Source organism: Haemaphysalis longicornis, unplaced genomic scaffold (genome assembly GCF_048455015.1).
Source record: "Haemaphysalis longicornis isolate Haplotype H1 unplaced genomic scaffold, Haemaphysalis longicornis Haplotype H1 scaffold_3, whole genome shotgun sequence".
NCBI lineage: Eukaryota > Metazoa > Arthropoda > Arachnida > Ixodida > Ixodidae > Haemaphysalis > Haemaphysalis longicornis.
This window is the reverse complement of record NW_027526335.1, coordinates 33,060,009-33,083,068: the sequence shown is the minus strand read 5'-3', so window position 1 is coordinate 33,083,068 and position 23,060 is coordinate 33,060,009. Positions and strand designations below refer to the sequence as shown.

The 23,060-nt window shown below is 47.4% G+C and overlaps 1 long non-coding RNA gene across 2 annotated transcripts in view; it reads left to right on the top strand.

The window, feature by feature from the left end:
- The window catches only part of LOC144173209 (uncharacterized), a 339,775-nt gene extending 316,968 nt beyond the window's left edge, over window positions 1-22,807 (top strand). Inside the window, exons 2-3 of one of the 2 annotated variants that reach the window (XR_013323185.1) lie at window positions 2,877-3,107; window positions 22,604-22,807. This is a non-coding gene — a long non-coding RNA (uncharacterized LOC144173209). Of the gene's footprint in view, window positions 1-2,876; window positions 3,174-22,603 lie in introns of those variants that run through there. The other variant, XR_013323186.1, reaches the window with a different exon arrangement.
- The last annotated feature ends 253 nt before the right edge of the window (window positions 22,808-23,060 follow it).

Below are 23,060 nucleotides of genomic sequence, written 5' to 3'. Positions count from 1 at the left end.
TGATAGATCTCTCTTCTTTCTTCTTTCTTTCTTCTTTTCCTGTCTCTTAAAAACTCCTTTCGACTTCGGTCGAGTTTGTTTATTTTTAATTGGCGACACCCGTGATACGTACGTGGTACAGGTTGGGCTTTTGTTTTACTTTATAGCCCTTTATTTTCTCTGTCTGTCTCTCGACGCCATCTGGCCGCTGCTCAGTGCCGGGCGCTCCGCCACGTGGCGACACGGGTCTCGCGCTCGTCTGTGTTCTCCCCTCGACTATCTTTCGCCAGAAGTGTTGCAAGCTTGGCTAGCCGGAAAGACATATTCTTGGATGAAACAAGCGGGAACTTGAAAACAAAGGAAGTGGAACACAAGTTCTATCACCGTGCGTTTGGGAGAGCATGAATTATCTTTAGAGCCCCCATCATACCATCTTTCTTCACATTGTACTAAGTGCAGCGGATGTACATCTAATTTTCCTGCCACTGACAATTTTTTTAGGCACCGTGAACAAACACCCCGCGATATAATGGGAGTGTTCCACGTAGCAGAAAGATTCGACAAATGTGAAAGCCAAGCAAGCCTGTGTGCTTCATCCCAAAGAGATTGCATATCTACATGGGCTTTGACTGTAGCCGTTATTTATCTAGTTCCCTTATCACCGTGGCTTTTGTAAGCTTGTTTTGATCATACGCAGTGCTTTTTATTGTTTTGTGTTAAGTGTTTATATTCACCATTCTTCATAATAAGCTTTAATTTTTCTACTAGCGGCTGTCCATGCGTTCCACTTGTTATGTCTTTGTTTAAGTTAGCGGTGGCTTCATCCAAGAATAAGCGCATTTCTCCCCTTCCGCCTATCTTTCCTCGCCATCGGGCCGCTGCTCCGTGGCGGGCTCTTGCTGAAGGGGGTGTGGTCCGACCTCTATCTCGCAAGGTCAAAATTGGTACCCCGCGAAGGGTTCGTACATAGAGGTGGAAATGCTGCCTACAAAAAAGAAATACAAAAGGAACTACAGCGGTAGTTAGGCTGACAAATGGGGCTTTCAGTGACGACGAAAACGACGCTAATAGCGATTAACAGTTTGTCCAGATAAAATCGAGCATCGTCCCCTTGGAGTCGTCTCTTGTCGCACATGACGAACGGCGCCCGAATGTTCCACAAAACGTAGGTGGAAGCCGTTTATCACCGACCAAACACGGCGGCGAAGGCCGACCGGCCGACGGGCAACGTTGACAGCAAGCCCTGACAAAACGCTGCAGGGCCCCGTTCTTGTCCCTTTTCTGTTCGGGGCATCGCAGACTGAGGGGACGGACAAGTGGAAGTGGAGGCGGAAAAGGGGATGGGAGGAAGGATTAGGGACCCCTGTTCGCGATACGCGGATATGAGCGAACAATACGTCACGGCCGAGTCGCGAAACAACCAGTTCCGCAGAGTGGGCCGACGGGAACCAGACACAACGCTTGCTGTTTCTTGCTGGTAGCTCTCTTCTGCCCGGGATGCTATGTGGTCTTATATCCGGTCAGCTTGAGCTCTGTTCTCTATCGCGTCGTTTTTATTGCGACGTTATGCGGACTTTTATGTTAAAGCGGTCACCTGATAAATGATCCACGACAAGAATATTTCCGTCGAAACAAAAAATGAATGCCCGAAAACCTGAGCGTAGCTTCTTTCTGTCGCGCAGGCTTTGTGCGGTAGATAGGAACCATGGTGCTGCTGAAAAATGATAGCGCTGGACTGTTGCTCGTCTGTGCTCTCGAGACATCACCTATACAACGAGGCGGTTCTCTGTCCGGTTTTGTTTGATATCTTGTTTGTATCCGAGTACACCTGCCTTACACGGACTTTCATTCTAATTCGCTGTTTCTTTCGTGGTACCAATGAATAACTGGTTTATTATTTCTACACTGAACGTTATTTCTACACAGACTTTTTTTTGTTACTTTAATTGCTGGATCAGAACAGTGCCCAGTATATTTGGATTGTAAACAGTCACTAATACGGACTGGACAGTACTGAAAAGCGTTCTTGTGTAACAGGCAAAATTCCGAATTTTAAGCTGCTATTATTATACGTGTATATAATCTCATCAGTCTTCTACTACGAGTAATCGCGCTGGCTTTTCTAACCATAAATATTTGTCCACAAATGCATGCTCAAGTCATATTTTCATTCCTTGTCTTATTATTTTTCTTTCTGCCTTATTTTGTGCGGCGCCTCTCTTTTCTAAAAGGCACCCTTCGTGCGAGTTTTCCAGAAAAACTGCGTGGCTGTCCCAAGTCCATCAGACGCGAGGCGTTGGCAGGTGATGGCCATAAAAGACGCTGTACAAAGGTCGGCTAATTAAGATAACGGCTTTACGCCACGAGCCATTTCTTAGCCCGCCGCCATCAACGTGGCTCTGTCATCTTAATTGCACATCATGTATGAAGAGGGTAGCCAAAGCATAGCTGTGCGGGCTTGCAGGCGCCGGCCTTGGCGAAATGGATGGCAATGTGCCATTGCTCTTTATCAAAGCTAACAGCCTCCGAGGAACGCCGACGCGGCCCAAGAAAAATGGGGCCGTCCGCATTAAATCTCGGCCCTTTCTCACTTACCTTCCCTCCCAACACGCCTCGAGATGGTCGCGCCAACGCGATTGCTCCAAACTCATGAATTCCCCGCGCTGTTTGAGTATTTTCCCGCCATCGACCGGCGCGGTGCAAAGAGGGAGCCAAGCGCCTTCGAACGAGCTACGACGAGTAATATCATTAGGCTCCCCCTGTCCACCCAAGTGGGGGGTGTTTTCTTCCTCACTCAGGGCTCGTTTGTTTGCTTGGGGGCGTTGATATTTGAGTAATTGCTCGCCCTTGCAAAGTGCCACGTTCTATACGTGTTATATTTTTTATTTCTCCTGCAGGTCCGCTCGGGCACTGAGCGCTACTCACTTTGGCGTGGCTAACACGGGTGCGCTCAACTCTGTAATTAGTTTGACACCGTGCATCACGCTTGGAGAACGTTCCCGCGCACTTCTTGATTTAAGAGACGAGGAAAACTGCCCATGTGCTCTGAAGCGGTAGGAAGAGCGGTGGCGGAACAACCGGACGGACGACGGGGCAGGAACTGCCGTCTTCAACGCCTTGTTTATTCCGTAAGTGCGTGAGAGACTGCTCCCCTTTCTCTTTACTTAAATCATGTCAATACGTTCTATTAAAAAAAAAACACGCCACACTTCCGAATTTCTTCGCGTCTACTACAACGAATACCCTCCAACCTTCCAAGCTTAGCCACCCTCAGTGACAGCTCCCACGGACCTCCGCTAGCAGCGCCGCCTCTCGACGAATAATTATACCTTTGTCACCCGACGGAAGGCAGTGACGCTTGAGATAAGTAAGTATAACGTTATGTAACTATAAGCCGAGCCAAGGAACATGTGCCCTGGAGCCGATGAACGACATCTTTGAAATTTCCGTAAAGGGGCCGTGAAGAGAAAATGCCTTTGCTTTTGCTTGATTTTATCTGCTCGGACCACATTTTAAGGACATAAATCCGAAATATTTTCACAATTCATTGATTTTGAAATTGAGGAGCGCCTTTGAAATGCTCATTTTCAGGCGCATCGCAAGCGACCATGTAATATCGTTGGTCGGCCACGAACTAGCAGTGGCGTCGTGTTAAGAACATTGGGGAGTAAATGCTCCTTGTGTATATTATTTTGTAAAGCTGTGAACCAGATATTTGTAAAGTACTGCTTCTTTTTATTGGTTGACATGCAGATTTTTTCATCCACATGAGAGGCGTGGCGACCACTTCACTTGTCTGGAAACCATTGTAAAGGAACTCGGACCTACGGACTGTTTGTACTCGGTTTCCCTGCTGACGTTCACATTGCTTTGGGGAATTCTCTTCGTAATCTTGTTCTTATCAAACGCCACAAAGCCACTCAAGCAAAAAAAAAATAGAAAAAGGAAGTTGCCCCGCGTGTGATTCGAACGTGTTTCTGCCGGAGCAGCCTGCACTATGTCGAACACATTACCCACTCGACCACAAATACAAGGAAGAGGCAGTGCGGAAAACTGCGACATAAAAGCCGCTCCATATTTGTAGCCCAGCATATTACGGTTTATTTTCAAGAATTCGCGTCTACGCAGTGCTTTAACCGCCATATTACTGTTGAACGCTTCCGCAGTAATCCACAGGGGAGGATATCCAATTCACAAAATAACGTTAACCAGTGTTAACAATGTTCACCGCAAATAAGGAAGAGATCCGAACGGCGTGATTTAAGGGCTAGGCGACCCGCTGTATCACAGCTTCCCCCTCGTTATTTTTGCGCCTGAAGAGTAAAAATGGTTTGGTGTTAATTTTTGACTACTCGAAGTTTCTTAGATAAACATGTTCAGGTTGTAAATTCCCATTTCAAGCTTCCGGTCATTTAGCTCGTCACGTCAGTAAGTTCACGTTTGCGCAACTCACATTAAAGGCTATGAGATACAGACATCGGCCAGCTTGAGCAAGAATACCGGCGTACAGAACGACAGATAAGACCAAGGTGAAACGGCGTAAAGAGTTTATCAATACCCAGTTCACTGGCTACTTCTGCCTGCGCCACTCGCAGTTTGGTCATGTTAACCAGCCGTAGCAGAGATCAGACATGTCCAGTTCAGTCGCGGGTAAATTCGATTATGGCGCCGCTGTTGTAGCTCTATCTGACCCTTTGCGAGCCTGCTCTCCGCTGACATGTTGTGCACACGAACTGGAGCCATTATTGTCTGCTTAACTTCTTCACATGACGTCACCTCACGAATAGAGCAGGAAACCCTCTGCGAAACCTTAAATGCATTTTTTCCACCTATTTTTCAATATCGTCCAGCACAGTTTGTTTATCAGGGTTCGACAATTCTAAATACCAAAGCAACACATTTTTTTCGAAATGTCTTCGCCACCCCTTAAAGGGAATATGACCACATGCGCGCTGTCCTTATCTATGAGAACTGCACTTTGATAACTTGCTCTGCTCGATTCTGGCTCCGACGGACGCTGGTCCCTCCTCCCCATCTCTTACCCGCAAAAAGACATCACAAATATGGACTTTTAATTTAGCGGATTCTACGTCAGCTGTGACTTCTATTCGGAGGTATCGAAAACAGAATTCAAGCGGTGCCATGAAGGGGAACAATAGCGGCGCCGGTATAAAATGAAAAAAAAAATCATGTTCTCAGGGGGTTGATTTTGTGGGCGGCATCCAATTAAAGGAATCAGTCACATGACATCGGAAAGCGGACGTCACATGACAGCGTGAGAGAGTGGCTGGTGAGCCGTCCGTCTCGTTTGTTTTCCTTATTAATGAAAAAAACAATAAGTGGCTTTTTCGGTTAACAAGCCGGTGTAGCTGACGCGCTAAACCCGCCACCACCGAAACGCACCACTTAAATTCCCACTAGCTGGGACATATCAGGTGGCTCCGGAGTGCGCGCATGCAACTGCTAGCGCTACAGCGGTAGGAGGCGGGGGGGATATGCCTGAGACGTCGTCAAAGTACGCCCGTAGCATGGTATACGATACGTTTGTAGTTGCTTTGCAGGTCATTACACCGAATGTATTTGTCTTTATTTGTCTTCCCTGCCTAGTACGGAGGTTCCCCACAAATAAAAGTATGACAGTTTCCCTAATCACCACACGAACGGGACCCCTCAGCTAAAATTTACAGGGTGTTTGTTACGACGATAATTGGAACACTTGAAAATTTTTTCCAGAGCGAACTGCTGCTTAATTCGCGCTCAAACTTCACGCGAAGGTCGCATTTTGCGGTTTATTTTGTTTGACACCGGGAACAACGACGGTACTGCACGAAACAAAACACTTTTATCGTAATTTTCGTTGGAGCATATTTTTTAGCCAATTGGCGGAATGAACCTCTGACGGATTCAAGCTCTGTTCTTGCAGATAAACATGGAACTGCCAGTGTCCCTCCCGCGTCGTAAGCATCTTACTGTTTCTGTAAGGCCGGGTTGAGACTGTTTCAGCAAGTGTCGTAATAACTTTAAAGAATGCCGTCATTTCACGTATCAGCCAACCGAACTGCGTGACATGGCATTTTTTTACGTCCATAGATCACGATACGGGTTTTGCGTCGGCAATCTAAGCATAGCCTAACACACAAACCCAATCCGCTCTACCACTAAGGACTCCGGACAGGTACCATTGGTCCGTTTACGTCCGCGTTTAAATCTGGCACCAGCACGAGGGACATGTCACCCATCAGTAGGGGCATGGAACGGATAGCTGCGCGTGCACGCCTTCCCTCCTCCCTCCCACAGTTCCCCATTACAAACCTTCGCGCGTATAAACCGGCAACCGGTCATTTTCGCGTGCTTAGAAGTAACAGACCGCGTCGAAAGTATCCCCTGAAAGCCCCCCGAAGAAGTGATATTGGCTCACGCTGGTGTTCCAAGCGGGCAATTTGCTGTTCATCTGGGAGGGATTCGCCGCTACTATACCAGAGCTGAACTTGCCTAGCGGTAACGGTGGTGCCAGCAGCATTCCGTCGTTTTTGCACTCATTCGCGCTTGTGTTCGGGCCAGCGCTGCGATTCTTGCTCTTTTTCCTCCGAACGAACGGCATGCATCCGTCCCCTAACGATTTAAAACCTGAGAGCCCTAGAGCTCTATTATCGCGTACAAACATGTGGCTGACCGTTTTCTTCCCCCTCGTATGCCTCTTACTGTGTGTGTAAGATGTTTGTGTAACACATCAAGCCACACCCGAACCACTCGACTGAGGAGGACAGCCGAATAAACGCATTGAGTCATGTAATTTCGACATCTACATCTTACACCACCACAACCGGCATTTCATCGGTAGCGGCATGAAGCCTAGCTGTGCGTGCACGCCCCCCTTTTTCTACCCGCAAACCGTGCACGCATGAACCGGAGGGATGGTGCATACTTAAACGTGAAAGACACTGGCCAAAATGTTGCTCAGAAGGCCTTCCAAGCTGAAAGAGAAATATGAGCCCAAGCCGGCGTTCCAACTGGGGGAAGTTTCTTTTCTACCGGGAAAGATTCGCGGCTACTTGGCGAAGTGAATTTGAGTGGAAACGGTGGCGGCGGGTTTCGGTCGTTTTAGGGGGCAGCCCTTTGGCAGCCGTTAACTGGGCTTCGCGGGAGCAGCGTGTGTTTATGTCCGCGTAACCGAGTGGGTGAAAGCAGCAGCGACGATAGAACGGAGCTGATCGTCTAGGGAAGAGTTAAGTGGAGTACGACACGTGCGGCTCCGGCGTCATCTCTCTCACTGCCTTTCCCTCACACATGTTTCATGTGTCGCCACCAAGAAGCGCCCTTCCCCTGACACTTTCCCCAGACGGTGTTCCATTCTCCGCTAATCCAAACCACGTAACGTTTGCGCGGGAGGTTCAAACACGATATGCAACAACATGCTCGCTGCTCCCTTGTGCAGGGCTAATACGAACCACGTGGCATTGGCGCGGGAGGTTAAAACACGATTTGCAACATGCTGGCCGACAGCGGCGCCGCATTGCGAGGTAGCAGCAGAGTAGCGCACGTATACGTTCGCTGATCATGCGAACACTTTCTGAGACGCAGCAGAAATGCGCCGTGACCGAGCAGACTGCATCTCGTGCTGCTCACAAACTTCATATTAGGGAGTGTGGTAATCGTCAGTGCATTTTTTACGCCCATCCGTGCTTCTGTTTATGTTCCACAATCATCTGATAACCACATACCAGCGTTAGCTGCCTACTGCGCAACTTGCCAAAGGACATCGGTGGATCCGAGGGGGAAAATAGTTGTGAAAGAGGTGTCAGCGGTGGTGAGGAGGAACCTCGGACTGGCGCCGAGTAAATCGATGACACCGGAATGAAGCTGGGATGGTTAGACATATACTGCTTTGCAGTAAAAAAGACTGCATAAAATTATGTCGCGAACCACCCCACTTAACAAATGCAGCCCTATAGCAAGTCAGCCGAATGTGAACCGGGTAGAGACCGTACACTGTGACGGTGTCAAAGCTGCATTTGAGCAGAGCGGAAGTGGGGCGCGCAGTGGCGAATACTTTTCATGTGGTAAGAAGTGAAGAGATTGGAGCCGCCGCCTCCACAAACACCGGACCCAGTCTGAGGCATCCCCCTTCCCCAGGTTGGTCCGCTACCGAAATTCCTACCAAAAAGAACGCAAAAATGTGTGTCCTTAAGCCGGTCAAGAGCACAGTATTTCGTGCCTTGGAATCTCCTATGAAGAGTGCCATGATGTGGAGTGGCTGGATCACAAGAAAAACACAAACTCATCTTAGCTGCGTGCAAAAATCAGTCTTTGTTGTTGTGCTTGTTGTTTTCGTTGCTGTTTCAAGGGGCGCATACATTGCGTTTGGAGAGTTCGCCCTGCTTTTACCAAGATATGCGATTACCATGCAATGCGTACTTTTTTTTATTGCGTCGTTTTTCAGATAAAATAATGCTACAGACAGGCAACGAGTTACCCGAAAAGAGGCATAGATATCGGCGAAGAGTTTTGACTGTTTGAACATTTTATAACACCCCGCCGACCCTTGTATGCAAAAAACAGTAAAAACTGGTGTGTATTGGTCGGTGGGTGCGTATCAACGCACCCTAATGCAACTGTGAATTAAAACGTGGATAATCAATATTGATGGGCACGATTGAAAGAAATCATGTTACCACATGGCGGTTCAATTGAGGTCTCACAATTGTGACGAGTTTTGTCAGCTTTGACCACTTTGTCAATGTTTCATGGCAAGATAACGCTTCCCAAGTGCTGATGGTTTCCAATTTTTTTAAAGGCTAGCTTCCTCAATAAATGAAGCGCCGCCCTGTACTAAGCACGAACAGGTAATCGTTACGCTAGGTACGACGATACATCTGGTTTGTGTGCGTGGGAAACATGGATCTTCGAACACAAATGCGATTTACCTTCATAGGCCCTGGGCCTCGCCTTCCAACAGCTCGGTTTCAAACAGTAAGTAATGGGATCCCTTTCATTGTCGCGCAAGTCCTTTCAATGCAGTTAAATTCCTTTATTAATGGCTACTCCAATGTCACCCGCTCCAGAAGTACGGATAAGAAAGGTGGTGCTCGTTATTGCGAAACGTTGCTGTTTCTGTGCAGAGTTGGGTTTAGAGTTAGTGCGCTCGCGCTCGTTCTTCTAGCTCGGACGAGGTGTGACGCCGAATTCTTAAATACAGCCGCGGCCATTCTGAAACGATGTGGTCTTCGCACGTACGAAATGCCTGCTTTACTCGGTTCTGCGGGTCGGAGGTCAGGCGGGAGGCTGAAGACATCGCAGAGTGCGTCCGCCAGAGCGGGCCCTGAAACGCGCCAAACAGTCGAAGCGGCTCCTCGATGCAGCGTGACCTGACAGTATCTTCACATTGCGGCATCACCAAAAATGAACTAAACACCGTGCAGTGTGCTGACACAGCAATTTGCGCGTTGCTAACGAATTTTGAATGCAAAGAGAGAAAAGAGCAAGAAAAATTAAAGCCGTTTCACTCGATGTGAAAGCTGTCGGAATTGCAGAGCAGTGATTCGCCATAATGTTCTGCAGCGCCGTTATCCGCTCATTCCTGCCACCTATTACATTTCAAGTTTCCCGCCTTCGAAGCGCTCGTGCGCCCCCTGCCAGAAACTGCACCAGCGGGAGTCTGCTCTTTTTGTGCTTGATTTAATTTCGCATGCTGGAGCTGTTTTGCGTCATTTCGAACGCGCCATTTTTTTTTCTTGCGCGGCTGGAGCCTTTCTACGTCATTTCGAACGCGCCATATTTTAGATGCAGAGCATCTGATTCACTCGCCTTGTCCCTCCGGCGCCGTCGTCGTTGTTGTCGGCGTTGTCCACCCCTCTGCCATTCTCCTCGCCGCGCGAGCTGCGCTCTCCGCCGCTCTCTGCCGCTCACCCCCTCTCCTCTCCGATAACGAACACTCTCTCGCGAGGGGCATTGGATTGGATTGGATTTGATTTGATTTAATTTGATTTGATTTGATTTGATTGGATTGGATTGGATTGGATTGGCTTGGCTTGGCTTGGCTTGGCTTGGATTCGGTTGGATTGGATTGGATTTGGATTTGGATTGGATTGGATTAAAGTGGATTGTGTTGGATTGTGTTGCGTCATAGCCGCGGCACGTTGCGTCATAGCCGCGGCAGACGCGCTGGGGCCGGCGCATGTGCAGTACTCTCTCTTCCGCGGTTTCCTCTCCTTCGGGCGCGCTGCGCATATAACCGGTGTGCCGTTCTCTGGCGTAGCAACATCCACGCTTGGCTCAAACACCTAGAGTCCACGCCGCTTTACAAGTACGCCAACGTCGTCATCGACTGGGACCAGCTTACGCAGTCCCCTCAACGTTATGCGCGCTATAAAACGCGTTCCCTTCGCCGCTCCGCCTATGCGTCGCATCTACACAGGGGTTCCCGCGAGGGGAGGTGGGAGTTTTTCTTTTTCTTGCGCGGCCGCTTTTTTTCGCATTAAAAACCAACCCAACGAGCATTCCTAACTAAGTGAACGCGGGGGCTGCTGGTTACATACACAGATTTTGCCTGAAATGTACCTGAAGTTTTCTTTGCGCTAAACAACAGGGAGATGTATGACAAGCGCCAGCGGTTCACGAGGTACGAATGATTATGACTCTTTAAACCGCTTGGTTTTTCGACGCTTCAGCGTGACTCCCTGACTCCGGTATAGAAGGCTCTACTTGGGCCCCTTATCTCGCTCCGCCGCCTGATTCCGGCAGGTGCATCGACCGTTAGCGAGCTCAGACGACAAGGCGAGCCCATAAAGTGCTCTGCACTTAAAAGAGCGTGTACTATGTGGCATGACCACAAGATGGCACGCGCCTCGTCCCCTGGCAAGGCTGCTGTTGTCTGTCGCCGACAGTGGCGGTGGTCATCCCCGTTCCGCTCTTCCCCCTTCAGCTCGGGTTTGACTGAAGGGGCGCTTTCACACAGTTGTCCGGTGCATGTTTACGACGAATACGGGAAGCAATTAAGTGACCTTCCCTACAGTGTACGTGCCTTTATCGCCGTCGTTTGTATCGTCTCCTCGCTGTAATATATGAATTCGATATGGCACGCGCAGTTACGAAGAAGACGGTGAGACTAAAAATGTCTTCAGTCCTCCACTGTCTTGTTGATACAAAAGATTCGTCAGTTGAACACATGGCGCTGACCTTCAGTTGTACACAGGGATTTGTTGCCCGCTAGATAAGCTCGAACATCAGCGCCGAATGAAAGCGAAAATGCAGACATATTATTCCTCTGCCTGCCGATGCACACTGCCAAAACCCTTTGGTTCGTGACTACGAATACTTCGGAGCATACAACGTTCATCCGGACTCTTAACCAGCAAACTAAGACAAAATGGTTCGCCTTAATGGAGAAGCCCATTATGTCTCTATCAAGCCCACGGGAGGGAGCGTAGGGCATCTCGTCAGCGTCATTTCGGGCTGTGGGCGTCTATATTTCTTCCTGTTACTCCATACGTGGCTATTTCTCTTTTCCGTATGTAGTATGATTCTATTCAAAAAAAAATTTTTTTTTTGCTGGTGAATGAACATGAACCAGGGCCACGCCTTTTCTGTCTTTTTGCGACTTTTATGGCAAAATATTTTCTCTTGTAGGTGGTTTCTTAAGCTCCAACAGAATTGCGGTAACGAACGAAAATTAGCACGTCAGTCCTTAGAAGTGTTAAAAATTAGTCAGTACTCAGGCTGAGCATTTTTCCTCCTGTCTATAACAGACATTAGCCTTTTTTCTTGAAGGAAGGTGTGAGATAGAAGCACTAGCATTCTATCTATGCTGTCCAATTGCGTAAACAAGATAAAGTGTTTTACAGGTATAAATGAAGTTTGAACAAATGTTTGGTGGTAATTTTTTTTATTATGGTCTCATATTCAACCCCACCCCCCCCCCCCCGGGTGGGTGTACCCATCACTTATAACCCTAATGCCTTAGCATTAGGCTAATCGGTTCAACAATAAAATGCGCGGTGGAAAACTAGGCCTATAGTCTCTTAGGGCGCATTACTATTTTGTTCGTACAGGGCACTTATTATATCGTCGAACACCCGTCCATATACTGTTTTAAAATTGACGACGACATTGAAATCCTATCGAGAAGTTTTTTACTATCCGTCGTTGTAGTAGGCACATTTGCGTGTTTGTTTTGCTTTTTTTTCGGTTACTGTTTAAATCTACAATAACAGTTTGCGCGAAAATGCAGCTTCAGCGTTAAAGACCACATCATGCCGCCAGTCAAAATAAATTTGTGTCGACCATTATTCCGGGCTTTAGGCGTTCCGATATGTCCTGTTTTTCTTTTACCTAATGCTACGCTTGTTTAGGTGCTATAGGGGTGAAACTTAATGAAAACGAAGAACTCACAAGACAAAAAAAAAAAAAATTGGGAAAAAATCAAAAGAAAACCGGAGTCTTGAAGCCCATTGGAAACTGCACTTCCCAGCCATCCTTCGGCCTGAAGAGGAGCTAAGGCGAAACCGATCATGCGCATAAATTATGGTAACGAGCATTTTCGCTCGAGGGTGCTGCAATAAAAGTGGCAAATGTTCTCTTTTATTCCCAAATCAATGGGTGAGAAACCCGCCATGGTTGTAAGCGAGTTCTTCAGGCGGCACTCAAAATTTTTTTGGTGTATGAATTTTAATTTAACGCCAGATTTCCGACAAGAAGTAGCGCGAAGATGAGGGCAGAAAGAGGCTGACGAGCGCGAGCACTGAATAACAAATTAAATCTTTTATTGCGGAAGTCATGGCATCATTTAACGTCATATCAATGAAAACACAGGGACTCAAAACGAAGCCGATGAAGCCAAACGATGGGATGCGGCAGTGACGTCCCCAGAAAAGTTTTCAGTTGACCTTCGTGTTTGTCAGTCTTTTTTCTGTGTTGCCACCTTTGTTATATCTTTTGTCAATATTTTGCGCGATAACAATATCACCAAAGTTGAAATCTAAGCCCGTAGGCCGAGCTTTGACGGTGCAAAATATATTTTACTACTACAAGTTGCAGACATCATAGCTTTTTTTTTTTTTTTTGGAAGTGAACGAAAAACTCACTGCGTCGCTAAAACAGTTTCTGTACAACGTTTGGCGAAATAAGTTGGTTTGACAAAAAAAAAATGCAAGCTTAGAACTGACCCTTTTAAAGTAATGAAAAGTCTAGGAGCTCACGGGATATTGCTTCACAATATTCGGTATAATTTATCTGCTGCAAACTTTGAACACTTGCTTAGAAGATGTTTCTTTTGGATGGTAAAGAGGCAATCTCATAAAATTTGTTAACTGCAAAGTTGCAACTCGTCATGGTTAAGAGAGCGCAGTTGAGTGTCAATTTCTTTCCTCGGACGCATTGGTGCGAACATATAAAGGGTACTGGTACAAGCGCAAGCACGGACACTAAATCATCCGCTGCGATACTATACCCACTAACGTCAGAAGAAACTTTACGTTCCTTATATGCTGTGCTGGAGATTTATTACGAATGTCGCTTGTCTGTGTCTGAGGCAATTCCGAGCATCTTATAACACCATTTTTTACTCAGAAAACGTTCATATAAAACAGAAAGCGCGCATAGAGAAATCAGAAGCGGAACGGTAGCATGTTAAAACCAGCTCGGCCTACATTCGATTTGCCAATGGTGGGCGATTAATGAATAATTTTTCTCCACTCAAACATTTTTGAAGTCGTGAAATACCGATAGCTTTCTCCGAAAAAGCACTCCACGTGAATCTTCTTATTACAAAAGCCAATGTATACCCTGCCCGCTTCCCGCCGCGGTGGCTCAGTGGCTAAGGCGTTGCGCTGCCGAGCACGAGGTCGCGGGTTCGATTCCGGGCCGCGGCGGCCGCTTTTCTGATGGAGGCGAAAAGCAAAAACGCCCGTGTGTACGAGATTTCGGCGCACGATAAAGATCCCCAGGTGGTCAAAATTAATCCGGAGCCCTCCACTACGGCGCGCCTCATCGCCTGCGTTGCGTCGGCGCGTTAAACCCCCCAATCAATCAATCAATCAATCAATCAAATCAAATCAACCCTGCCTGCTTAAAGACAGCCATCTCTGTGAAATCAGCCCTAATCATTGCACGCCACTCTTCATACTCAGAAACGGCGATATCTCGAACAAGCCGTACCGAGGCCTCTCGGTTGCCTTGTGAATACACTAAAGCAAGGAGCTTCGTAAGCTATTCTGCTCTGTGACCAGCCATGCTTCTAAGCATACGACATTAAGGTGACACAGAATTTAAGTGACACGTAAGAGCAGAGTTCTTTTTCTTTTGTTGGTCGTTAACGGAGGCCATGCCTAAAACGAACACGCGCACATTTCTATTTTGACCCTTCTGCTTTTTGAAAATGACGCCCTTTGACAACTAATCTACTCAGAATGCATATCCACGTCAGAAGACGTATAAGCTCGACTTCTAAGCCATGTATTACTCGTGAAAATCGTGCTTATCATTAACTAACCACTCAAGATGCATATCGAAGTCATCAGCCGTAGGTCCAAATCCCGTTTTGAACGGCGTGCGATTTTGGTGGTGACCGCGTGTTAATAGCACGCACACCGGGACGTTTGGTTTCCAACTCTTCGCGCTTCAACGACACGTGGAGCGTTGGAAGCTCTCGTTCTCGGACACAAAAGTACATGGAATCTTAGCCATATAGCCTTCGTGTAAAGCGGCCATGCAGACAAAATACAAGTTTATTTTATTCAAAAGGTTTGATGTTTTTTAGTGCCCCCCACGCTTTTCTGGCAGCAAGAGATGCTGCGCTCCCTGGGAAATTATTCGATTTAAGTTTTAATTTAGATTATCCCGCTAAATCGTGTGTTTCGTGACGTCTTCCATGTCGTCTCAAGGGCGGGTCTTGAAGCAAACTTCTAATGCGTATTTCAGTCTCCAGCGAGCGGGGGAGCGTTACTTACATCCCTCCTAAACGGCGCCACATTACTGATCCGCAAGACTATTTGATTTTGCTTTGTTTTTGACCATATCGGCACATGGGTTGTTTTTGTTGCGGTTGGCAGCAACCATAGAGTTTCTTAGTAAGTATTCTTAGAGAGGAGACTGCGCCTCGTAAGCCATGTCGTCGTGGGGGTTCATGGGAAGACCCCCCTTTTTGGCTTGGGCTTGGCATGACAATTGGATTCTTAAGCGGTTTTGGGATTTGCTTTCTTCACTACGCATTAACACGTTTATGAGCTACAAGGAAGCCGAAATCCTCCCGTTTCTGTGGTAGCCGTGTTCAGTGAAACAGCAGGCAATGCGTGATCGCACCTGACGTTGCTCATGCCGCAGTCGAAGGACGTATGTCTGAGCGGGTAATATGCCGCCGCGAAATTTGTAGCCGCCGAAAAGAAGAAACAAAACGTACTTCGACTAAGACAAGATACGGCAGATACGGGCGCTTGTATGCGGTCTATCTTGTCATCGTCCACGACTGTTTAACGCCACGTTTTCTTTTTTTTTATTAAACTATCTGGTGGTTGGTGCACCGGTTCACCATGAAGGCAACGTTTTCATAGGCACGCTAAAAAACTTTCGAAACTCTTCAAACAACTTATTATTTGAAATAATGGTAAAATTAATAAAATCACAGTCTCTAATGAGTTACCCCCCAAATATTAACATTCTTCGTAACTACAACCTTGGCCTCCGGAATCGCAGGCACTGTGCAGCTATTACAAGCACAGTGCCTACAGTACCAACAGCAGTACGCACTGGTACTTCTATGCTTACGTGCACTTTCGTAACTTTATTGTTTCACCCCACCATTCTTACTGCCACTACACTTAAGCGAAAATACCTCGTTCTGCAAGCTTATCAGCCCTGCCAAACTTGCGCTTGCTTTTGCCGGCATCATCCAATCGCAGGGCTGTGCATATGACGTCTTATGTTCCAATGCTGGAAATGAGCTAGTGAGTCGCATGACCATTCCTTTTTTTCGTAATTATGTAGTTTATTTGAGCGAAGTTACGTTGAAAGGGGTGTCAGTATGATTGTAACGAGGCATTATATCGAATGAACCAAACTTATGTTTTCTCTACATGGTTCCTGTAAAATTTCACCGGTGCAGTTTGAGTTTTCCTGAGATCATGTGAGACCCGCTGTCTTTTGGTTTTGTCTTTTGATTAAAAATTTATCAGCAGAATATTTTCCCCCTTGAAATGTTTAGTAACAGTATCTACAAACTGATATAATGAAGTTGAACTCCCGTTGACTGTTAGCTTCAAGATTAGTGTCATGAATCGAACATTTTGACTGAGCCACCGCATAGGAAATAATACTGCATAAATTAGAAACATGCGCCATTGTTTAATGCTTACGAAGCCTGTGTACTGCGACGTAACATGAGTCCCTGGTTTCTTCAACAGAATGATTTCCTAAGTGGGCTTCAGCTTGGACTAAACGTTGTTGTTACAATCACGGTCAGTCACACCCATTATTAAAAAGAGCCGACACAAGAAAAGCTCAAGGCCCTAAAAGAATTTTTTTGGTGGGCTGAAGTTTCGAAAGTTACCGTTGGTATTGTGAAACATTTCAACACGAAACATAGGGCACCACTCAGAATCAACGTGATCCTTCGCGCCGAGTCTGTCCAAAAGTGTGATGGGTTTTGACGTCGGCCAAATTTAATCAATGCGCTACTCATGTCGCGTGTGCTTGTCTCACACCGTCTGGCGTAAGCGACTGAGTTCGTGCTCGCAGTAAGCTTACGATCTAGCAATAAAAAAATGGGATCGTTTGCGACGCCCAGTCTACGCGTTTCCCAACGCTGCTTCGCTTCGCCGCAAGCGGGTCTCTTGAAGGCAAGAAAATCCACGTACACCGAAATTCAGGCAATATGGTATCCGCTCGTGCTTATCGCGTATATTTTATCACTTCTTTTCGGTACTGTGTTTACAAGAACAATAACAACATCGGAAGAGGAAGGTTAGTAGGAAAGCCGAGGTTAAGGCAGCAACTCGTCGGACCTTGCGACATCAGCGAGTGGCTCGGGCGATTGTGAGGCGTGAATGCAGACTGATGCGCGCCGTTGGTCGTTGGCTACAGTCACCCCCGGCCTACTGTGGCTCGTTTGCCACACGGTGTGTCGCGTGTTCTGGAGTCGAATCACGTCCGCGTCATTTACGTCTCCGAGGGCAGCGCTCCCGTTCCGCAATTTCGTGTTCGGGTGGAGCGAACTGACAAGGTACACCAGTAACGCGCCTTTCCTTCCCATGGTCGTCATCGTGTTTGTGTCGGTGCCGTGGCTGCGGCCGTAATCTAAAAGGCTCGGAAGCGAAAACAAAGATTAATCAAAAACGGGACTCTGGTGGGCCAAAAAAAAAAAATCGACCGTGTCGCCGCAGTACCACTTTGGTTCGAAGGAATGCTGTATTTCTAACGCCGAGGTTTGGCATGCCGCAGTACTTTTCTTGGAAGGCGAGTACATTTTTCGGCAATAGGAGAAAAAGCCACTGAGAAGCCGCTATGGTTTATAATCTCTTCTAAATCGTATAACAAAGTTCTCGAATACATTCGCGCGGTTAATCGTTCTGAATGTGAAACTAATAATTCCCTACCAACTCTTCACAGTCTACCCACAAGGGGTAATGCCTCGTTGTCCTTTATTCGAGCATAATGCCTTCTAAGGAACGCATGGGGGCATAAATTATTGTTGTTTAATTACATATTTTGTGTGGAAGTTCCCGGATTAGAGTCCTCGAATACATTTGCTAATTTAATGATTGGTGAGAGGGCAAGCGCAAGAACAAATACAGTAATCAGCATAAGCTTACGTATATAGAGAGCGTCAGTTTTATGGAGAAGCTTTTCCCCACGGAAGCCCACCAATCGATACCGCGGACTTAATGGGGCTTCCCTTCATTAGTAACCCCATGTAAGCACGCAGTAGCTTCAAGGCTGCCGTGCCAAGAAATAATTCGCTAAAACAGCAACTCCTGGCGTCGGCAAACGTTTGATGATGACAGCATCAACCGAGTGAAAAATGAATTCAGGCTTTAACGGTGCGTGTTCCTGCCATACGACGCATGCATATCGAATATCGGAAGCATTGTATTTAGTCTGTACACTTCAAGAAAAAAGTGTGTGGTAGTTTCTCCCTTAAGGATGAAACAGGAATGTATCATATATTGCACCCTAAGAGGTAGAAATATTCTTCCTTTAAGACGGAGGAGCGCGTTTCTCCCCCTGGGAGTGGAGGAAGATTTCCCCCTTTCGTGAGCTAATGGAGGAGCGTTCCTCCCCTGGCAGCGTCACCCGACCAAGGCTTGCCATGCGAGAAAGGCCTAGCGAGCTGATCGGGTTGAGGATCGAGGAAGTACAAATACGTAGGTTACTGTAATTGTGCGCGCTTAAAATGCGCTAAAATAACCAAGAAATTACCTACCGAGCACCAGAACTGCGGTTAGCAAGCGATGTCGCCAATCGTATATGCGCGACTTCTTGCATTCGTCTCGCTGCGCTGCGCGCCCTGCCTACGCGTTCAGAGCGAACTTGCCGCCGTAAACATAGTAGAAGTCATACCGATTGCTTTCAAAATGCCGCCTTTATTTCCGAAAGTCTCGTAACCCCGCCGTTCACCGCACACGAGATCACAAGCATCCAATGCGGCCGTTTGAGAACAACCAGTTGTTCGTCGCCTTACCTTGCTACAACCGATGCATCAAAACGCGGATCGTCTGCAATCGTAAATCTCAGGGCAAAGGCAATGCAGGCAACACGAAAAACGTATCCGTCGCTACCGTCGCTGTCGCATCCGTCCGAGCGAGGAGATGACAATGCTCGCCCTCTAGCGTGCTCGAAGTAAAGCAATTGTAAACGTTTTAAAATGACCGATAGATGACGCAAAAAAAAAAGTAGGGGTGGGGAGGGGCAGCAACTAAGCATCACCGTCAGTGGGCACTTACATCAAGGCGTTTCTTTGGTTTCCTGTATGGATAACGTATATTATTATAGCCAACATCACGGAGGCAGCATGTGGGCAGGCACATATAGCACAAGATAGCACAACACAGCGACATACACTGCATTACAGGCACTGCGCCAACGCACAATACACGCAACACACAACATCGCAAGCATAATTACACGTATACACCACCACATATAGTACACTTTTGACATGTCTGCATGATCAAAAGCCACAACTAAACATTGAAACGGCAACAAAGTATTTATAACCCTGATCATCGAGAATGCAGGTAGAACAATGAGCTTGTTGCTTGTTTCAATAACCCACGGCAGTGAGTGAGCCTTAGGTGGGTTTTGTTATTTCATCAAATGTAACCCGTGCAATTGCAAACTTTTATTAATTTGTAGTTTTGTAAGACGAAGCAAAATATTTCAAAGAAGAAAAAACGCTTCATGAAACAGTACGGCAGGTATGTTTGGGTAATGACACTCATTGCCTCGACTTAGCTCTGTTAGTGTACCCGCTGGTCTGGCAACCATTCAGCCAAGATGTTACCGAATGGGGGCCTTTTGTTGTTGGTAACTGGATAGTCAATATGCTGCGGTCCGTGCTCGTTGACGAAAAAAGGGGCAGTTTGCTATCATCGCTGATTTCTTTTACCGTTGGCCGTCAGTATAAAACGTCCACAAGTGCAGTGGTAACGTTGAACAGGGCGCAGGCGAGTCGCCCACAGCAAGCATGCAGTGGTGCCCACATAATGTGCTTCAAACACACGGCTGGCGAGCCGTGCGTTAGCGTGGCGGGCACATGGTAATAATAAAAAAAAGACAGCGAGAAAACAAGTACGCAGCACACCGCAGGGGAGGTGTTGCTCATAGTCGTCGTATGCGCCCGATCGGCGAAAGCCACAGTGCAACGATGAACGGTTTCGTTTTCGGCGTCGGCGCCGACAGCAGATTGTAGACGACAGGGGAGAATATTTCCTCCCCCGTTTCGGTGTTTCGTAGAGGCCGTACAGAGGGCGCTACGTGTAATAGCTAAAGGGAGAAGCTCGCTGGTCCGGGGGAGAAAACCCTCGATTTCCTCCCTTTTTCTACCCATTTTTCTTAGAGTGTAGTGTAAGGCTTACGTTTATAGGCTTTACCCATGACAGCAAGGGAATAATGTCCGCACTAAGCGCGCCTCTGGCCGTGGGCCGAACAAGCACGCGTTTGATTTTGTAGCCAGCATTGCTGCAGATGTTAAATTTTGAACCCCTTTTGGAAGAAAAAATAGCTCAACACGATGAATTACGGCTTGTTCCTGTTACGTCTGACACATACGAACAATGAATAATGAAAGTTATTGGCGTCATGTACAAAGTACATGATGCCGGAGGCCGGGAGAAAAAGCTGTTACAAAAGACAGCTTGAGAGAGCTGCGGACCCCACGCGGCACCAGCATAACACGACGTACAAGTATGCAATGTCCCGGAGTACATAAGTAAGAAGAGCAAAAAAATTAACAATCACATAGAACTAGCTTTGGCCTGGCGTCTCTGGTCCCAAAATAACAGGTGCAAAACAAAAGAGATGTACCACTCAATACACACCAAAACGAAAACTATAAACACGGTATACATATTGCCATCTCCGACGCAAAAATTAGCGCCACAAAGTCGGCCGGGAAATTTGCTGCAGCAAGACATAAGAGAACATAACATGTGGGGGCTTTGGTATTGCTTCATGACTACTATCAGCGTACAAACAAGGGACGACGAAGCGCGGGTCCTGTTGCTTCTGCTCTTCGTCCCTCGTCTGCGCGCGCGGTTAGTATCCACAAAGCAGGAGCTTTCAAGAAATCCTACCATCCCCCGTTATGAGTACGCGCATACGCGCGCGAAGCAGCACATTTGTCATCTAGGACTATACTTCCGTGATTGCATATCACGCCCGTCCCGGGCAGACAGGGTTAAACCGAGAGGGGGAGGGGGAGGGGTGGGAGGCGAGCTCGTGTGAGCAGCCTGTCAAGCTAGAATCGGTATACCTGAACGCGCTGAGATCGGAGAGCACAATCCCGGACTGTTCGCGGGCACCCTGGCGGGAACAGAAATAACGGCGACCTGCCCCAGTGTCCCGGGGAATAGATGGGCCAGAGGGAAGATGATCAGGGAAACAAATTACGCATCATAGCCCCAGGCGAGCCCCGTATCGAAAGCGCTGTCAGCGGTCGCCCTTTCCGCAGACCACCCGTGATGAATGGCCGGCCGTCTCTCCCCCGGCCCCGCCGGCGTGGCGTTCATCAAGGCCCCAAAGGCTGTCTCGGGCCGACCAGCAAAATAAAAGAATGGGTGGCGAAAAGAAGCGAGAATATGCACGGGGCGAAAATAACGAAGCTGGGAAGGCATAACGGCATACACCCGTAACGTGCAGCATTTTACCGCCGAAAAGGGATCCGTGGAAAGCGGCTCGAGAATGGCTTCAGCCCGCGAGGGTAAGGTTTTCTTTTATTATTGTTTCACAGTATGGTTTTCTTTTCCTTTGATAGAGGGCATCTTAAATCGTGAGCTTAATGGAATTTCGTCCCTCAAAGTTGTTTCGGGCAATGGCCCCCGAGGAAACGACTTGTAGAGCATGTAGACTTCGTGTAAACTCCGACCATTCGTTATGACGCAACTTGTGCGTATCTTGGCATTACGCGTCGTATTGTTCTTTTTCTATGAAAGTGATTAAAAGAATTATGCAGAGGGATTTAAGAGCACTTAAAGGGGCCATGAAGACAAAGTACAAGTTTGTTTTATTCGAAAGATTTCGTGCTTTATAGTGCCCCCAGCGCTTGTCCGGAAGCAAACAATGCTGTATACACTGCGAAATTAATCAATTTAAGCTAAAATTTTGATTATCGCCCCAAAACGTATGTTTGAAGGAAGTTTGCAGTGACATCATAAGAACAGGTTATTCAGCTAAACTTGTTGGGAAGGGGATACTGGATTACTGTTAGTCAACCTAGATGGCGCCACCACAACGCGGCAAGCCGCTTTCTGCTTTTGGTTTATGTGTGACCGTATTGAAACCTGGGTTGTTTTTTATCACGGAGAAAAAAATCGTTTCGCGATAACATGGGGCCTGCTCGACAAGTATGGTTACGTTAGACACCGTCGCTTGTGTCAATCGGCCAGTGTCGTCTGAGACAACCCCAAAGCCTCACAGTGCTGTGCATCTAAGCGAAGTGCAGTGCGCGCACGGTACCAACAGCAGTACGCATGGGTACCTCTATGTTTACGTCTGTTTTCGTAACGTCCACTGTTTGTCTCACCATTATTACTGATATAAAAAGAATGTGCCCTAAATTTACGCGCAAATAGCTCGTTCGGCAAGCTTATAAGTTCTCCCTAATATGCGTTTGCCTTTTCCGGCCTCCGCCAATCGCAGAGCTGGCTGGTGTGATATTATAGGATCTTTTTCGTCTTTTTCGGGAAATGAGCTAGTGGGTCGCATGGCCATTCCTTTGTTTGCTAATTATACAGCTTATTGAGCGAAATTTGCACTAACAGTGGTGTCAGCATGATTCTAACGAGGCAATCTTCTGAGTGAACTAAGCTTGCATTTTGTTTTCATGGCCCCTTTAAGTGCAGAAATGCGCAAGAGTTATTGATCCGGGGGTTACATATTTGATGTAGTGATTGCACGTGTATTAATGTTGTTTCTGTAGGTGTTGTGGGCGCCGCCATATTACCTGGAGCCGAGCGATGTAGATGGCGGCTGCAATGCCGCCATTGAGTATGGTGGGGCCCTAAGTGCAGCCCCCTCGCCCGCTGGTGACTGCTGTGCCGCTGGGTGGAATAGAGGGGGGCAGTGCGCAAAGGCGCCAGAGCACCGTCCTACTTCCCACTGCCCATGGCCGGCGGGTGCTGAAATCAAGAGTCCTTTTTTTTTCTCTGCTTACTGTGGTTCACTTTTTTGTTCACTCCACTAAAAGTGTAATCTTACTGAGTTCCAATAGGCTAATTTACTCCGAAGTAATACGAACGACAAAGTGGTCGGGATTCTTATCTCACAACCGTTTGTTCACGGTCCCGAACTAGACAGAGCTTCCTTAGAAGCCGTTTGCTCTGACCTGCTAGGCTGGGCAAATGGTTTGAGTGACGAGAGCTCCTCCGGTCGATGCG